The following is a 17,242-nucleotide window of genomic DNA, read 5'->3' on the forward strand; positions in this document are numbered from 1 at the left end:
CATAACTATGATGATACTTTGAACATGATTTTCTTCTATGCTTGCGATATGTAATGTGCATTGCCTATGCTTACTATTTGCTCACATGACATGATTGCCATGATTTTCTCTTGTGTGTTGCACCTTTGCTCCACTAGCTTACATGATATGCTTGCCTATGTTGCAACACCCATGATTCATACTTGCTCATTTCATGCGAATGACAACCATCTACATGCTTCACACATGATTGTTATTGCTTCTTGTCGTATATATCCATGTGTTGCCTCTATCATGCTAGATGATTCGACATGTATTGAGTGCAACAATGTTTTTAGTCTTCTAATGAGATTGCCCCCATAGCATTCTCGCATATATTTGGAGATTTTGACATATTCCTTGTGAAGCATGCTTGTCTTACCTATTTGCACCATATACCTAGTGCCATGAATATAGCCATTATTGCATCATATTATTGATGCACTTGTGATTCTAATGGTTATGTGCGAGAGAAGAGAACCATCATGATGGATGATGTGTTTATCTACCATGTGCATATTTTCTTTGATTTGTTGTGTGTATGTGTAGGATACTTGGATTTCGTGTTGACTTCCACTTCACATTCCATTCGAGCTCTTGAGAGCGAGCCACCTTCGATCACAACGCTTCTACATCGCACTTGCTTGTGCTCCGGCATTGTGAAGGACGCACAAGGACATGCTTTCAAGGTGATATCCTTCTCTTTTGAGAACCCCCAAACCATGAGCATGAATATTGTGGATCATACTTCCTGTGTTGTTTGCACCATTTGCATGCATGTTCGAGATCTTTCTTCGACTTGTCATTGCCACATTGTCATGCCTCATGACATATATACCTTGTGTGTTGCATCCAACTTGTCAAGTTCTTGCTCCTATCATATGCTTGGTTGCAACAATATCATTTATTCACATATGCCATGTCCCATTAATAGCTACATGCTTGCCTTGATTTCCTCAAACATGATGAAAAATTGCTCTTTCTATTGTGTTGAGTGCCACACTATCTTCACTACACCCTATGCACGTTATGCTTGGATTGTCTTGCACTTGACCCATGTGTTTAGACACTTCATTTTATCTGGTGTTGTGAATGATTCGTATGCCTACCATAGACCTTTCATTGAGCACTTTGTGAATGCTTGCTATGACAATGAGATAGATGCTTGTTCACTTGTCAAACATATTTGCATCTCAACCTCCCATTTTCATGTTTGTTTTCATGATGACCTTCATTTTGCTCAATTGATATGCTTACATGCCATGTCACAATCCTTTGTCACACCATATGTTTTGCATGATGACGACACTTGTTTGGTGAATCACCTATTGAGTGCTTGGTTTTGCACTAACGCTAACCACATTAGTTTTTCCAAGTGTTTGTTGTACTTGCTCCTTTTGAAGGAATCACTAGACGGTGCGACATTGGAGAGTGCCCATTTCGAGCTTGAAGATGATGAGTACTTGGTGATCGTCCACTTCTACACGGCGAAGCCATCTCTTTCCCATGGTGATTTGGTTTTTGATGCGAGGTTGGATCTTTCCCAATGGGGGAGGGGATGATGCGGAGCATCCTACGGACATCACCATGTCAAGAGTCCGTTTGGCAAGTCACACGTGCCACATCTACTTCACATACATAAAGGTGAATCGTCTCATTTACACGTGCTCACTTGACCCCTTCGAGGATGGTATATACTCGACACTTCACTCGTGTGCATGCATAGGTATTGTCAGAGCGCCACGAACGATGAGGAGGAGTGCGGGCCCAAGTGTACAACTACACCATCCGCAAGGGAAGCATGGAAGCGGAGACGGAAGAAGACGGAGCTGCTGAAGCTACAGCGGACGGACATCCGGCGCCTGTGCTGCCGCCAAGGAGATGCACCAACCGACGCCCAACAGCATTAGCGGCCGGACATCCGGCGCCTCAACAATGCTCGGACATCCAGCAGCCACCCCGGAAATCCGGCAACGACTATCCAGAGAAGGAGCAAAATGGCCTGTTCCTGGCCGGCCATCCAGCCAGTGCCCCGGACAGTCGGCGTCTCACGAACAACCAGACATCCGGCCCCCAGCACGGACATCCGGCGCTTGCCTTCATGCAGAGTTGGGCCAGAGGCCCATGTATCCCCCTTTCCCACTTACCCCTTCGTGGCTTATATTATAACTAGACCACCCCTCCTCATTTCTAGGGTTAGCAAATATGATAGCTCACTTTTATGTGAGCTTTGCTCCTACCTTATCCTCTTGAGAGAGAGAGACTACTCCATTGGAGGCCAAGTCCTCCATCTAGGAGAAGATCCCGAGGGATTCAAGACCTCTTCACGGAGAAGATCCTTCTAGGATTCAAGCCCCCATCTCCTTTGGATTTGGGATGAACTTTACCTTGTATCTTTCTCTTTGTTGTTCATGTAGCCATGTGGATCTTGTGTGTTTGATTGTCTAGTGGAGATGTGATTGGACATGTTCTTGAGTGTTCCTCTCGTGATTTCCTCGTGTTTCCCCTCATGTTCTTCATGTTATTCGCGAGACCGAGATCCACATCGGTGTGACCGAACTGTTAGGGTTTCTGGCTGTGGCCATGACATATGAACTCGGTGGCACCGGATAGGAAATATCGGTGGGGCCGAGTTTGACTTTGATTTGTGGACATATTTGGAATGATAAAGTGGCCGAGGGTTTTGGAGCAATATCACTAAGCATTTTGAGCAAGTATACCATTAAGAAACACCTCATCCCCTTTTAATAGTATTGGCTTTCCTATGGACTCAATGTGATCTTGGATCACTAAAATATAAATGAAGAGTCTTGAGCTTTTGCCAATATGTCTCCTTAGCATTTTGAGGGGTCCACATCTCTAGTCCATGCCATGCCATTCATTGAACTTTTTGAAATATTAAACTTGAATGGATATTAGTTCAGTGAGCTATATGTTGTTATCAATTACCAAAACCACTCGTGGATTAGTTGCACTTTCAATCTCCCCCTTTTTGGTAACTGATGACAACCTATAGATCAAAGCTTCGACAAATAATAATATGAATGAAATACATCAGCGCTTTGAGAAGTATGTGATGAGAAAGATCTCCCCTTAAATTTGTGCATTATTTAAAATTTGTGTTTGAATGCAAATGCACAACTAATTAGGATCATGTGTCACTCTTCCATGTCACATACATCTTTGTGGAGCGCTCAAAATGATAAGAATTAAATAGCATGCACTCATCACCAAGGATACAAGTGATTGATCACACACAAACATTCATGGCTATAATCATTGTCACATCCCTAGATCTACCATGTACTAAGCTAGCACTATCTATTGCATCATGTCTAACTTTAGCTGAAAGTTGAAATGGGGACTGATAAACCCTAGCAGCAAATGAAATACAACTAGGGTCAAATTAAATCTTTTCCATCTACCCAAAATGGCCTCCAGAAAAGTTCATCAAGTTTGGAATGGGTGAAAACTTCTCCAAAAAATGATGCACACATTTCTGGGACATTTCCGGATTTTGGAGTTAACTCATAAGTATTTGAATTTGGACAATTAAATTCTATAAATATATTTAAATGTCCAAATAATCTTGAAAACATTTGAGGGATGTGGGATATAATTTCCCAACTGCCCACAAATATTTTGAGCTTTTTACAAAGTGCTTTGGCATTTTTGCTAAATCAAAAACAAAGGCAGAAATAGAAAAACAGAAAACTAAATAGAAAAGAGAAGGGAGAGAAAGTTACCTGTACCTACCTAATGTGCAGCCCACCTGGCCTGGTTCTGTGCCAGCCCAGCCCACCTACACCTCCCCTGTCGTCTTCCTCCCTAGGCCAGTAGGAAGAGCGCGTGCTCGCTGCGGGCGCACACGCGCCCAAGCCACCTCCTGCCTAGTTGCCTGCGTCCCCGACACGCTGGACGCCTCCATGCGTCGCCACGCATCCCCCGACCTCTCTCCCACTCTCCCCGTGCCTCTTCCCTCTCCTCTGCTCTCCCCCTCGCGGCCACCCGAACGCAGCCGTCGCCGCCGCTCACCACCACCACGGCCACCGCACTCCCCACGCCCTGCCGCAGTGCCAAATCACTCCGCCACGACACCTCGCTTCTTCAAGCCGAATAACACCACCCCGGACGGCCTACAGTGATGCCCCCGAGCTCGTCTTCCTCACCGGCATCTGAAGATCGCCGGCATCGATTCGCCATCTCCGACGCATCCCCGAGCCCACTGATCTGCTGGTCGACCTCCCTGTGAGCTCCCCTTTGGTTCTCCCCTAGTCCCGTAGTCCTGCTCATAGCCTAGCTAGCATGCCTCCTTGGCCGAAGATTTTCCGCCGCCGACCGTGTTGCCGCCGTCGGGCCAGTCACTGGAGCTCATGTCCGAGCACTCTTTCATGCTCAACACGCTCCCCGTAGCACATATCACCCCACCGTCGTCCTCCCCGTGCACCACAACGCGATCCTGCGCGCAACCGAACTCCGGCCGTCGCCGTGAGGTTGTTTCCAGCGAGCTCCGGTCACCCCACGACCTCCCACCTGCTCCCTTGGATGCGGGCGAGCACAGGCTAGCCCCCGGTGGTCTTCGCGCGTCCAGCCGACGCCCGTGGCACAGCCGCAGTGAAATTCAGCCGCCGATCTGGTCGTCGCCGGCCTAGGTCCGACGATGATGACATGGTGTAGTTATTAGCGGCTAATCCCCCAATTAGCACTCTAATAGAACCTGATAGCGGGCCCCACCACAGGGTGAAACCCCAGTCAGCGTTGGATTTGACCGTGGTTTAGTCCCTGTGTCAATGACACGCGGGTCCCACTAGCCAGGTTTGACCCTGGTCAACTCGGGTGACCTGCTGACGCAGTAGTGACACAATGCTGATGTCATTAATCATTTTCTGGATTAAAACTAATTCAGGAAATTCCAGAAAATGACTTAAACTTCAAAAAATCATAGAAATTAAACCGTAACTCCAAATGAAATAAATTATATATGAAAAATGATCAGAAAAATCCAATCTAACCATCTGTACCATTTTCATGCATGTTAGAACAACTTATAGCTACTTTTTAGGACAAATCAAATGAACGGCATTTAAATAACCATATGTGGAGTTTGAATTTGAACCTTAGGTTCAAACCAACTACACTTAATTGTGTTGCTAGTTGCATTAGGCCAAAACACAAGCATATTACCATGACATGATCATGCAACATATTGTTGCATTGCATTGATTGTGTCCTTCTCTGTTTGCCGGTAATTCTCCCCCTTCAGTAGATGTTGTTCCGGCGATGAGATCGATGACACCGATGAAGAACTATACTATGTTCAGAAGTGCTAGGCAAGCAAAAACCCCTAGTTCATTCTGATACAATCCCACTCTCTCGCTCCTGCTCTCTTTTACTACATTAGGACAACAACAATTCAACTGTTACATGTTGCGGTAGTTGAACCCCTTTCCTCTGCATGACCTGTCATTGCCACAATAAATAGATAAAACCCACTAGCATGAGTAGGAGTTGTTTGAGCCCTGATGTGCCTACTCATTCATGCTCGTTTGTCATGCCTGCTACTGCTTAGAGTTGAGTCAGGTCTGGTTCATTGGGGATGAATTGGAATGGCGATGAACATGTCCTACTGTGTGTGAGCTAAGTGTGTGTAACACCCCGGATATAACTTTCCCAATTTGTACTCCAACTCTTGCCGTTTCCGGCGTTAAGTTATATTTATTTCTCGGGTTCGGGTCTTTGCCTCCGTGTGTTGTTTCGTTGTCATGCATCTCATATCATGTCATCATGTGCATTGCATTTGCATACGTGTTCATCTCATGCATTCGAGCATTTTCCCCGTTGTCCGTTTTGCATTCCGGCGCTTCGTTCTCCTCCGGTGGTCATTTCTTGCTTTCTTTCGTGTGTGGGGATTAAACATTTCCGGATTGGACCGAGACTTGCCAAGCGGCCTTGGTTTACTACCGGTAGACCGCCTGTCAAGTTTCGTATCATTTGGACTTCGTTTGATACTCCAACGGTTAACCGAGGGACCGAAAAGGCCTCGTGTGTGTTGCAGCCCAACACCCTTCCAATTTGGCCCAAAACCCACCAAACTCTGCTCCATCACCTAGAGCGTTCGATCACGATCGCGTGGCCAAAAACCGCACCTCATTTGGACTCTCCTAGCTCCACTTATGCCTATAAATACACCCCCCTCCAAAAATTCGCGGTGCAATCCACCCCTAACCCTAAAAATCAGATCTCGCGCCGCCGGACAAATCCCCGTCCGACCGGACAACGTCCGCTTCACCCCGCCGCCGCCATGTGGTGCTTCCGGATTCGCCCGCCGGCCGCGCCCCACATCGCCGCTCCACGCCGCCGGCCCGCGAAGGCCCAGGCCGCCCCCCCCGGCCCACATCGCCGCCCGACCGAGGCGCGGGCGCCCGCCTCGCCGCGCCGCTGCCTCCTTGCATCGCCGGCCGCGCCCCGCCACCGCCTCCTCCGCGCCGCCCGATGCGCTCCGCGCCGCCGTATCGCCTCGCCGCCCCTGCCGCGGGAGCTCACCGCCGGGGAGCGCCGCCGTTCCGCTGCCACCGGCTGGCTCCGCCTCGCTCCGCCGCCCCCCTCATCGTCCGGCGCACCTCGCCGCCCCGACAAGTCCAACTCCGGCCACCGCGGTCATCTCCGGCGTGAACAGTGAGAACCCCGGCGATCCTCGTAATCCATGCAGATCTGGATCTGGAGATATTTTCGGTTGACTTTCCCTCCTAACCCTAATTTTTATGCAAACTTTGACCTGTGATATCTCCGTATCCGTAGCTCCGATTTGGACATATAGTATATCAAAATGTTCGCCTCGACGAGTACATAATTTCATTCCATTGAATCATTTTCATTTGAGTTCATCTTGATGCCCGAAATGCTGTTAGAAGGAGGCTTCGTGAGTTAATTGTCAGATCTGCTAGTTCATGTTAGACTTTTGTCATTTTTTCCATGATTGTTGTGTGCATGATATGCCTGTGAGTCCTTCATATGTTTTGTTAAGCATCTTGTTATCTTTCCAGAGGTGCAACCCATGCATTTTTGTGATTTGTGTGGTGACTTGTGCAAGCTTGCAAAGTGAGGCACCCGGTAAATCTGTTTTCAGTGACTTAGTATTTTCACTAAGTCTGGGATTGTTTAGTTCATGATGCCTTATGTTCGTGTCATTTCCTAGTGATCCGTGCCTCTTTTGAGGATGATAAGTAAAGGAGTTTTGTTAATCTTGTAGTGCTCTATCCATCCATTCTTTTGTTTGCAATTATGGAGCACCCTAGCTTGAGCCAATCGAGCACTACTTTTGCTTCGTTGTGAATCTGGGCAGATCGTCAACTTGTTTGCAATTTTGCCGGAGTTATTGTAGTTGATCTGTCGAGACTATCTTTGCTATGCTAGTTTGCTTCGCTCTTTTGCTATGCCAATGCTACGATGCCTACCTTTTGCTTGTCAGCCTCCCAATTGCCATGTTGAACCCCTAACCCACCATGTCCTAGCAAACCGTTGATTGGCTATGTTACCGCTTTGCTCAGCCCCTCTTATAGCGTTGCTAGTTGCAGGTGAAGATTGGAGCCGTTCCTTGTTGGAACATTTATTTACTTGTTGGGATATCATTATATTGCTATGTTATCTTAATGCATCTATATACTTGGTAAAGGGTGGAAGGCTCGGCCTCTCGCCTAGTGTTTTGTTCCACTCTTGCCGCCCTAGTTTCCGTCATATCGGTGTTATGTCCCGGATTTTTGTGTCCCTTACATGGTTGGGATATAATGGGAACCCCTTGATAGTTCGCCTTGATTAAAGCTTTTCCAGCAATGCCCAACATTGGTTTTACCATTTGACACCTAGCCTCTTTTCCCTTGGGTTTCCGGAGCCCGAGGGTCATCTTATTTTAGCCCCCCACGGGCCAGTGCTCCTCTGAGTGTTGGTCCGACCGAGTAGACTGCGGGGCCACCTCGGGGCAACTTGAGGGTTGGTTTTACTCGTAGGATGTCTCATCTGAGTGTGCCCTAAGAACGATATATGTGCAGCTCCTATCGGGATTTGTCGGCACATTCGGGCGGTGTTGCTGGTCTTGTTTTAACCTGTCGAAATGTCTTGTTGTACCGGGATACCGAGTCTGATCGGTGTGTCTCGGGTGGAGGTCTATTCCTTCGTTGACCGTGAGAGCTTGTCATGGGCTAAGTTGGGACTCCCCTGCAGGGATTGAACTTTTGAAAGCCGTGCCCGCGGTTATGGGCAGATGGGAATTTGTTAATGTCCGGTTGTAGATAACTTGAACCTTAAGTTAATTAAAATGAATCAACCGTGTGTGTTACCATGATGGCCTCTTCTCGGTGGAGTCCGGGAAGTGGACACGGTGTTGGAGTTATGCTTGCGCAGGTTGTTCCTCTAGATTCTCGCTCGCGCTTTGCCTTCTCTTCTCGCTCTCATTTGCATATAAATTAGCCACCATATATGCTAGTCGCTTGCTGCAGCTCCACTTATATTTGCCTTACCCCTTCCTATAAGCTTAAATAGTCTTGATCGCGTGGGTGCGAGATTGCTGAGTCCCTGTGGCTCACAGATTCCTACTATACCAGATGCAGGTCCAGGTGATTCCGCTCCAGGTGACGATTACGAGCTCAAGTGGGAGTTCGACGAGGATTCTCAGCGTTACTATGTGTCTTTTCCTGATGATCAATAGTGGTGCCCAGTTGGGGTTTGATTGGGACCGTGTCGCATGTTTGGTTTTCTTCTATTTTGGCGCCGTAGTCGGGCCATGAGTGTTTTGGATGATGTATATTATTTATGTACTTTGATGTGACGTGGCGAGTGTAAGCCAACTATGTATCTCCCCTTTTATTCTATATATATTACATGGGATGTTGTGATGATTGCCTAATTTGCGACATTGCTTTCAATGCGGTTATGTCTCTAAGTCGTGCCTCGACACGTGGGAGCTATAGCCGCATCGAGGGCGTTATAAGTTGGTATCAGAGCCTTCCCCGACCTTAGGAGCCCCATTGCTTGATCGTTTTTAGCAGCCGAGTTGTGTCTAGTAAAATGTTTTGAGTCATTTAGGAATTATATATCGGAGAGCTTAGGAATTCTTTTTACTTCCCAGTCTCCTCATTGCTCTGGTAAGTCATCCTGACGTAGAGTTTTGACTCTTCTCTTCTCAAATTTCACTAAAAAAATTTTTTAGGATCACGCGAGTATCTTGGAATCGTTCTGATGGCTTATGATGAGAACATTGTCTTGGTGCCTCCTGTCAGGGGTTTAGTGGAAGTGTCCTGGGGAGTTGAGCTCTGATTTGTTGTCATCATAATTTTATCGTTGCAATTCTGGAATACTTGAGATATGTTCGCCGACATCGAAAATCTCTTTTATGCAGTTCGTTGGTGAGATAACCTTGACGCCACCCAGTACTGGGGCGGGAGTTTGGGAGTATCGCCATAACTTGTATAACGGATGCTTTTCGAAGGTTGACGTAGATGGTTTCCGAAGGTTTCTTGGTTATGTGTTGAAGGATGGATACAGCTGGATGTAGGATTTGCTAGTTTGGGTGAGATATTATGCTTCTCCTGTATCCCCAACACCTGATTGCATAACCGGAAAGTTTCGGGAGTTTCATTGGTGGGAATTCTCGTAGCTCTAGTTCTTCTTCCACGGATATTGGTTTGAGATTGGGATTTCTTACCAATTATTCGCTCTTGATCCGTACCTTGTTGATTTAATTCTTCTACCTCCAATTCTACGTGACTTCGCAATTTAGGGATATGTGACCACTTCAAGAGAAATGCATTCGTTCATTTTGTTCGGATGTGAAGACTTTATGTTGCAATTTTCATTCCGTTGGTTTCAGCTTCATTTATCTGTCAATGTGCTAATGGTGGTCAACCTCTTCAGGATGGCTCCTCCAACGCGCTTGACTCCGAATCAAGATCTGCCACCACCTCCACCTCCTCCGGAGGCATGGCAAGCTGTGATGGCCGCAACCAATGCAAACACACAGTTGATCATGCAAATTCTCCAAGAGTGCAATCAAGGCAGTCAAGGGAATCAAGGCAACAATCAGCATTGTTTTGCTACACTAAACCAGTTCCTTGCGAATGGGCCAAAGACGTTCAGCAATTGTGTTGAGGCTTCCGATGCTGACGATTGGCTTGTGGATCTGGGCAAGCATTTTGAATGCAGCAACGTCAGGCCTGAAGATTTCGTCAAGTTCTCTTCCTTCCAACTCAAAGATCAAGCTGCAGAATGGTTCCAGCAGTACAAGGATTCCAGAGGTGGACGTCTGATCACTTGGGATGATTTTCGTCGAGATTTCCGAGCTCATCACATCCCTCAAAGTGTCGTTGAAAGTAAGCGTCAGGAATTCCGCAATCTGAAGCAAGGCTCTTTGTCTGTCTATGACTACAACAAGTTGTTCCAGAAGCTCGCCCGCTTTGCCAAGCAGGACGTCCCTAATGAGAAGAGTATGATATACCAGTTCAGGGGTGGTCTCAGAGAAGAAATTCAGCTCGCTCTTGTCCTCTTTGAGCCGTTGAGATACGATGAGTTCTACAACATGGCACTGAAGCAAGAGGCTGCTCAGTTGAGGTGTGATGCTTCCAAGAAGCGAGTCAGAGATGCTACTCCTTCCTCTACTCATGTGGCCAAGCAGCAGAAGTATTGGCTTCCTCCTCCTCCGTTCCGTCAGCCGTATCAGCAGAAGAGCAAAGGTGGCAGTGGTTCTTCCCACCCCCCCAACCCAGGCTTTCAGAACAAGTCTTCGTCTCAACCTCCAAGATCGAGTGCTCCGTACCACCGTCCGCTTTCAGAGGTCACATGCAACAAGTGCCAACAGAAGGGTCACTACGCCAACAAGTGTTTCAACCAGAGGCGTCTTCCTCCTCCTCCTCCTGTGAGATCGGCAAGTACAACAGTGGTCAAGCATAACCCCAAGCATGCCAAGGTCAACTTGATGAATGCAGCTCAGGCAGAGGATTCTTCAGATGTCATCATGGGTAACCTTCCTGTTAACAATATTCCTGCAAGAGTTCTTTTTGATTCTGGTGCATCGCATTCTTTCTTGTCATGCCCGTTTGCATCGAAGCACAATGTTGATACCGAGTTTATGCCCAAAGTCATGCAAGTTGTTTCTCCCGGCAAGCTTTTGACTTCGAGTTTGGTTGCTCCCGATATCTCTATCACGTTGGGCGACTACAAGTTTCTCTCTTCTCCGGTAGTTCTTGGTAACTCGGATATTGATCTTATTCTCGGAATGGATTGGCTTTCTAAGCACAAGGCTCAGCTTGATTGTGCAGCCAGGCAGATTCAATTGACTCATTCGTCTGAGGATGTAATTGTCTTTGCTGCTCGTGATGATACCATCCGTCTGTTTTCTCTCAATGAGAAGGGTGAACTCGACGCTATCTTGCAAATTCCAGTCGTTTGCGAATATCAAGACGTCTTTCCAGAAGAGCTCCCAGGAATGCCTCCGCACCGGCCAGTTGAATTCGTTATTGATCTTGAGCCTGGCATGGAACCTGTGTGCAAACGTCCTTACAAGCTCGGACCCGAAGAGTTGAAGGAGCTGAAGAAGCAACTCGATGAGCAAGAGAGAATGGGTCTCATCCGGCCTAGTTCGTCTCCGTGGGGTTGTGGTGTTCTTTTTGTGAAGAAGAAGGATGGTTCGGAACGACTTTGTGTTGATTACCGTCCATTGAACAAGAAGACCATCAAGAACAAATACCCACTCCCCAACATCAATGAGCTGTTCGAACAACTCAAAGGTGCCCAAGTATTCTCCAAGCTTGATCTCCGTATGGGTTATCATCAGATTCGCATCCGTGAGCAAGATATTCCCAAGACAACATTCAGAACAAGCTTTGGTTCATATGAATACACTGTCATGTCTTTTGGCCTCGTCAACGCTCCTCCGACGTTCTCTCGCATGATGAACTTCATCTTCAACGCCTACACCAATGACTTCGTTTTGGTCTATCTCGACAACATTCTGGTTTTCTCCAAGAACAAGGAAGATCATGCCAAGCACTTGCGTTTGGTTCTTGATAAGCTCAGAGAACATCAGTTCTATGCCGAGTTCTCCAAGTGTGAATTTTGGCTCGATGAGGTTCTTTATCTTGGTCATATCATCTCTGCCAAGGGCATTGCCGTGAATCCTGAGAAGGTGTCTGCAATTGTGAATTGGGAACCTCCTCAGAACGTGAAGCAACTCCGCAGTTTCCTCGGTCTCGCAAGCTATTGCAGGAGATTCGTTGAAAACTTTTCTAAGATCGCGAAGCCTCTCTCTAATCTTCTTCAGAAGCACGTCAAGTACGTTTGGTCTCCGGAGTGTGATATTGCTTTCAACACTTTGAAAGAGAAGTTGATCACTGCTCCAGTTCTGACTCCGCCTGATGAATCCAAACCGTACGAGGTCTTTTGTGATGCCTCTCTCCAAGGTCTTGGCGCAGTGTTGATGCAAGAGAAGAAAGTTGTTGCTTATACATCTCGCCAGTTGAAGCCTAATGAGAAGAACTACCCCACTCATGATCTCGAGTTGGCGGCAGTTGTGCATGCTCTTTTGACTTGGAGACATCTTCTATTGGGAAGAAAAGTGGACATTTTCACTAATCACAAGAGTCGCAAGTACATCTTCACTCAGCCTAATCTCAACCTCAGGCAAACTCGTTGGGTCGAAATGATTCAAGAGTATAATCCGAGTATTGAGTATACTCCAGGCAAGGCCAATGTGATTGCTGACGCTTTGAGCAGGAAAGCGTATTGCAACAGTCTAATTCTTAAGCCTTATCAACCCGAGCTTTGTGAAGTTTTCCGCAAACTGAATCTGCAAGTTGTTCCTCAAGGTTTCCTCGCCAACCTTCTAGTCTCACCTACCTTGGAAGACCAGATTCGCCAAGCCCTGCTTCTTGATGCTATGGTGAAAAAGGTGAAGATTGGGATTGCCAAGAGTCAGTCCAAGTACAAGTGCTACCGCCTTGATGACAAGGATACTCTCTTCTTCGAGGATTGAATTGTTGTACCCAAAGGTAACCTCCGTAAAGTGATCATGAACGAGGCTCACAATTCTCTCCTCTCCATCCACCCTGGGAGTACGAAGATGTATCAGGATCTCAAGCAAGCTTATTGGTGGACTTGAATGAAGCGCGAGATCACTCAATTCGTGAATGAATGTGATGTCTGCAGAAGAGTGAAGGCAGAACACCAAAGTCCAGCAGGTCTCCTCCAACCTCTTTCCATTCCAGAATGGAAGTTTGACCACATCGAATGGACTTCGTGATTGGGTTTCCAAAGTCCAAGCGTGGAAATGATGCTATATTCGTTGTCATCGACAAGCTCACCAAAGTGGCTCATTTTCTGCCTATCAAAGAGTCGATCACTGCAGCTCAATTGGCGGAACTCTATACCTCTCGAATTGTTTCACTGCATGGTATTCCTCAAGTGATATCTTCAGACCGCGGCAGCATCTTTACCTCCAAGTTTTGGGATTCTTTTTAGAAGGCCATGGGCACCAACATCCGCTTCAGCACTGCTTTCCATCCTCAAACAAGCGGTCAAGTCGAGCGTGTCAACCAGATTCTTGAAGATATGCTCATGGCTTGTGTGATCTCCTTCGGCATGAAGTGGGAAGATTGTCTTCCTTATGCTGAATTCTCCTACAACAACAGTTTTCAAGCAAGTTCGGGCAAGGCCCCATTTGAAATTCTGTATGGCAGGAAGTTCCGTACCCCTCTCAACTGGTCCGAAACCGGTGAACGTCAGCTTCTGGGTAATGACTTAATCACAGAGGCAGAAGAAATGTGCAAAGTTATTCGTGATAACCTCAAAGCAGCCCAATCCTGCCAGAAGAGCTACTATGATAGTAAGCACCGTGATTTGGCGTTTGAGATCGGAGATCATGTTTACCTCCGCATCTCTCCTATGAAAGGTACTCATCGCTTCGGTATCAAAGGGAAGCTTGCCCCTAGACATGTGGTACCTTTCAAGATTGTCAGCAAGAGAGGCGACCTCGCCTATCAACTCGAGCTTCCTTCAAACTTTGCAAATGTTCATGATGTGTTCCATGTCTCTCAGCTTCGAAAGTGTTTCAAGACTCCTGAGCGCACTGTCAACTTCGAGGACATTGAGCTCCAAGAAGATCTCTCTTATCGTGAGCACCCAGTTGCTATTCTTGAAGAGACTGAACGCAAGAATCGCAACAAGTCAATCAAATTTCTCAAAGTCAAGTGGTCACACCATTCCGACCGTGAAGCTACGTGGGAACGCGAGGATCACCTCTGTTCTGAGTACCCGGCATTCTTTCAGTCCTAGATCTCGGGACGAGATCCTTTCGTAGTGGTGGAGTGTTGTAACACCCCGGATATAACTTTCCCAATTTGTACTCCAACTCTTGCCGTTTCCGGTGTTAAGTTATATTTATTTCTCGGGTTCGGGTCTTTGCCTCCGTGTGTTGTTCCGTTGTCATGCATGTCATATCATGTCATCATGTGCATTGCATTTGCATACGTGTTAATCTCATGCATTCGAGCATTTTCCCCGTTGTCCGTTTTGCATTCCGGCGCTTCGTTCTCCTCCGGTGGTCATTTCTAGCTTTCTTTCGTGTGTGGGGATTAAACATTTACGGATTGGACCGAGACTTGCCAAGCGGCCTTGGTTTAATACCGGTAGACCGCCTGTCAAGTTTCGTATCATTTGGACTTCGTTTGATACTCCAACGGTTAACCGAGGGACCGAAAAGGCCTCGTGTGTGTTGCAGCCCAACACCCCTCCAATTTGGCCCAAAACCCACCAAACTCTGCTCCATCACCTAGAGCGTTCGATCACGATCGCGTGGCCAAAAACCGCACCTCATTTGGACTCTCCTAGCTCCACTTATGCCTATAAATACACCCCCCTCCAAAAATTCGCGGTGCAATCCACCCCTAACCCTAAAAATCAGATCTCGCGCCGCCGGACAAATCCCCGTCCGACCGGACAACGTCCTCTTCACCCCACCGCCGCCATGTGGCGCTTCCGGATTCGCTCGCCGGCCGCGCCCCACATCGCCGCTCCACGCCGCCGGCCCGCGAAGGCCCAGGCTGGGCCCCCCGGCCCACATCGCCGCCCGACCGAGGCGCGGGCGCCCGCCTCGCCGCGCCGCCGCCTCCTTGCGTCGCCGGCCGCGCCCCGCCACCGCCTCCTCCATGCTGCCCGACGCGCTCCGCGCCGCCGTACCGCCTCGCCGCCCCTGCCGCGGGAGCTCGCCGCCGGGGAGCGCCGCCGTTCCGCCGCCACCGGCCGGCTCCGCCTCGCTCCACCGCCCCCCTCGTCGTCCGGCGCACCTCGCCGCCCCGGCAAGTCCAACTCCGGCCACCGCGGTCATCTCCGGCGTGAACAGTGAGAACCCCGGCGATCCTAGTAATCCGTGCAGATCTAGATCTAGAGATATTTTCGGTTGACTTTCCGTCCTAACCCTAATTTTTATGCAAACTTTGACCTGTGATATCTCCGCATCCGTAGGTCTGATTTGGACATATAGCATATCAAAATGTTCGTCTCGATGAGTACATAATTTCATTCCATTGCATCATTTTCATTTGAGTTCCTCTTGATGCCCGAAATGCTGTTAGAAGGAGGCTTCGTGAGTTAATTGTCAGATCTGCTAGTTCATCTTAGACTTTTGTCATTTTTGCCATGATTGTTGTGTGCATGATATGCCTGTGAGTCCTTCATATGTTTTGTTAAGCATCTTGTTATCTTTCCAGAGGTGCAACCCATGCATTTTTGTGATGTGTGTGGTGACTTGTGCAAGCTTGCAAAGTGAGGCACCCGGTAAATCTGTTTTCAGTGACTTAGTATTTTCACTAAGTCTGGGATTGTTTAGTTCATGATGCCTTATGTTCGTGTCGTTTCCTAGTGATCCGTGCCTCTTTTGAGGATAATCAGTAAAGGAGTTTTGTTAATCTTGTAGTGCTCTATCCATCCATGCCTTTGTTTACAATTATTGAGCAACCTAGCTTGAGCCAATCGAGCTCTACTTTTGCTTCGTTGTGAATCTGGGCAGATCGTCAACTTGTTTGCGATTTTGCCGGAGTTATTGTAGTTGATCCGTGCATGCTATGTCATTGTTCTTGACATGTCTAGCTAGAATTTTGTGCCTTCTTAATGGATGTATGCTTTCCTTGCCATGACTTGCACCGTAGTGAGCGCATCGAGCTCGTTTACATGCCTTCGTGAGTTATATTTCAGCATGTCTCAGTTTTCACTAAGTCTGAAAACTGATTGTGTTTTAGCTATGTTCGTGTGCTTGTTAGTATATTTTGTGATCCCTTTTGGCCCCATGTCACTTAGGGTCTTTTGTTAAGCTTGTTGAGTAGCTCCAAATGCCATGTTATTCTTTGTCATAATCAGGTCCTGTAGCATGTTGTTTTGTTGCTCCGAAGAGGGCTTCATGATCTGAAATTTCAGACAAGTGTTAATTTCACTAAGTGTGAAATCTGTTTTGCATTTGCGTTTTTGCCATGCTTGTTTGAACCTCTTAATGGATGAATTGGCCATAGCTCAGTGCTAGTCCTTTGTTAAGCATCTTGAATGCTTCCCTCCCATGTATTTTGTTGCCATGTTTGAGTGCTGTAGCATGTTCATCTCATTGCATTTAGATGCCTACTTGCTGTAAATCGCAGACCGGTGTCATTCTTAAATCGCTTGCCATTTCCAAACCGTAACTCCGATTCCGGTGATCTTTATATCGTTTTCAAGCGATTTCATCCCCTCTTTCCAGTGGAGCACTTGGTTTTCCAAGTTGAGGCCAGGTTCATGCATTTCCTGTCATATCTTGCATTTTGCATCCCGCATCGCATCCCGCATAGCATACCATCATCGCATCTTATTGTTTGAGCTTGCCCGTGGTTGATTGTATCCTTGTTGCTTGTTTGTATTGTTTGGGTAGAGCCGGGAGACGAGTTCGCTAACGAGGAGCCCGTTGAGTTTGCTTTTGAGGATCCAGTCAACTCTGACATTTTTGCAGGCAAGATGATCATACCCTCGAAATCACTACTATCTTTGCTATGCTAGTTTGCTTCGCTCTTTTGCTATGCCAATGCTACGATGCCTACCTTTTGCTTGTCAGCCTCCCAATTGCCATGTTGAACCCCTAACCCACCATGTCCTAGCAAACCATTGATTGGCTATGTTACCGCTTTGCTCAGCCCCTCTTATAGCGTTGCTAGTTGCAGGCGAA

This window comes from Triticum urartu, chromosome 3 (genome assembly GCF_003073215.2).
Source record: "Triticum urartu cultivar G1812 chromosome 3, Tu2.1, whole genome shotgun sequence".
Taxonomy (NCBI): Eukaryota; Viridiplantae; Streptophyta; class Magnoliopsida; order Poales; family Poaceae; genus Triticum; species Triticum urartu.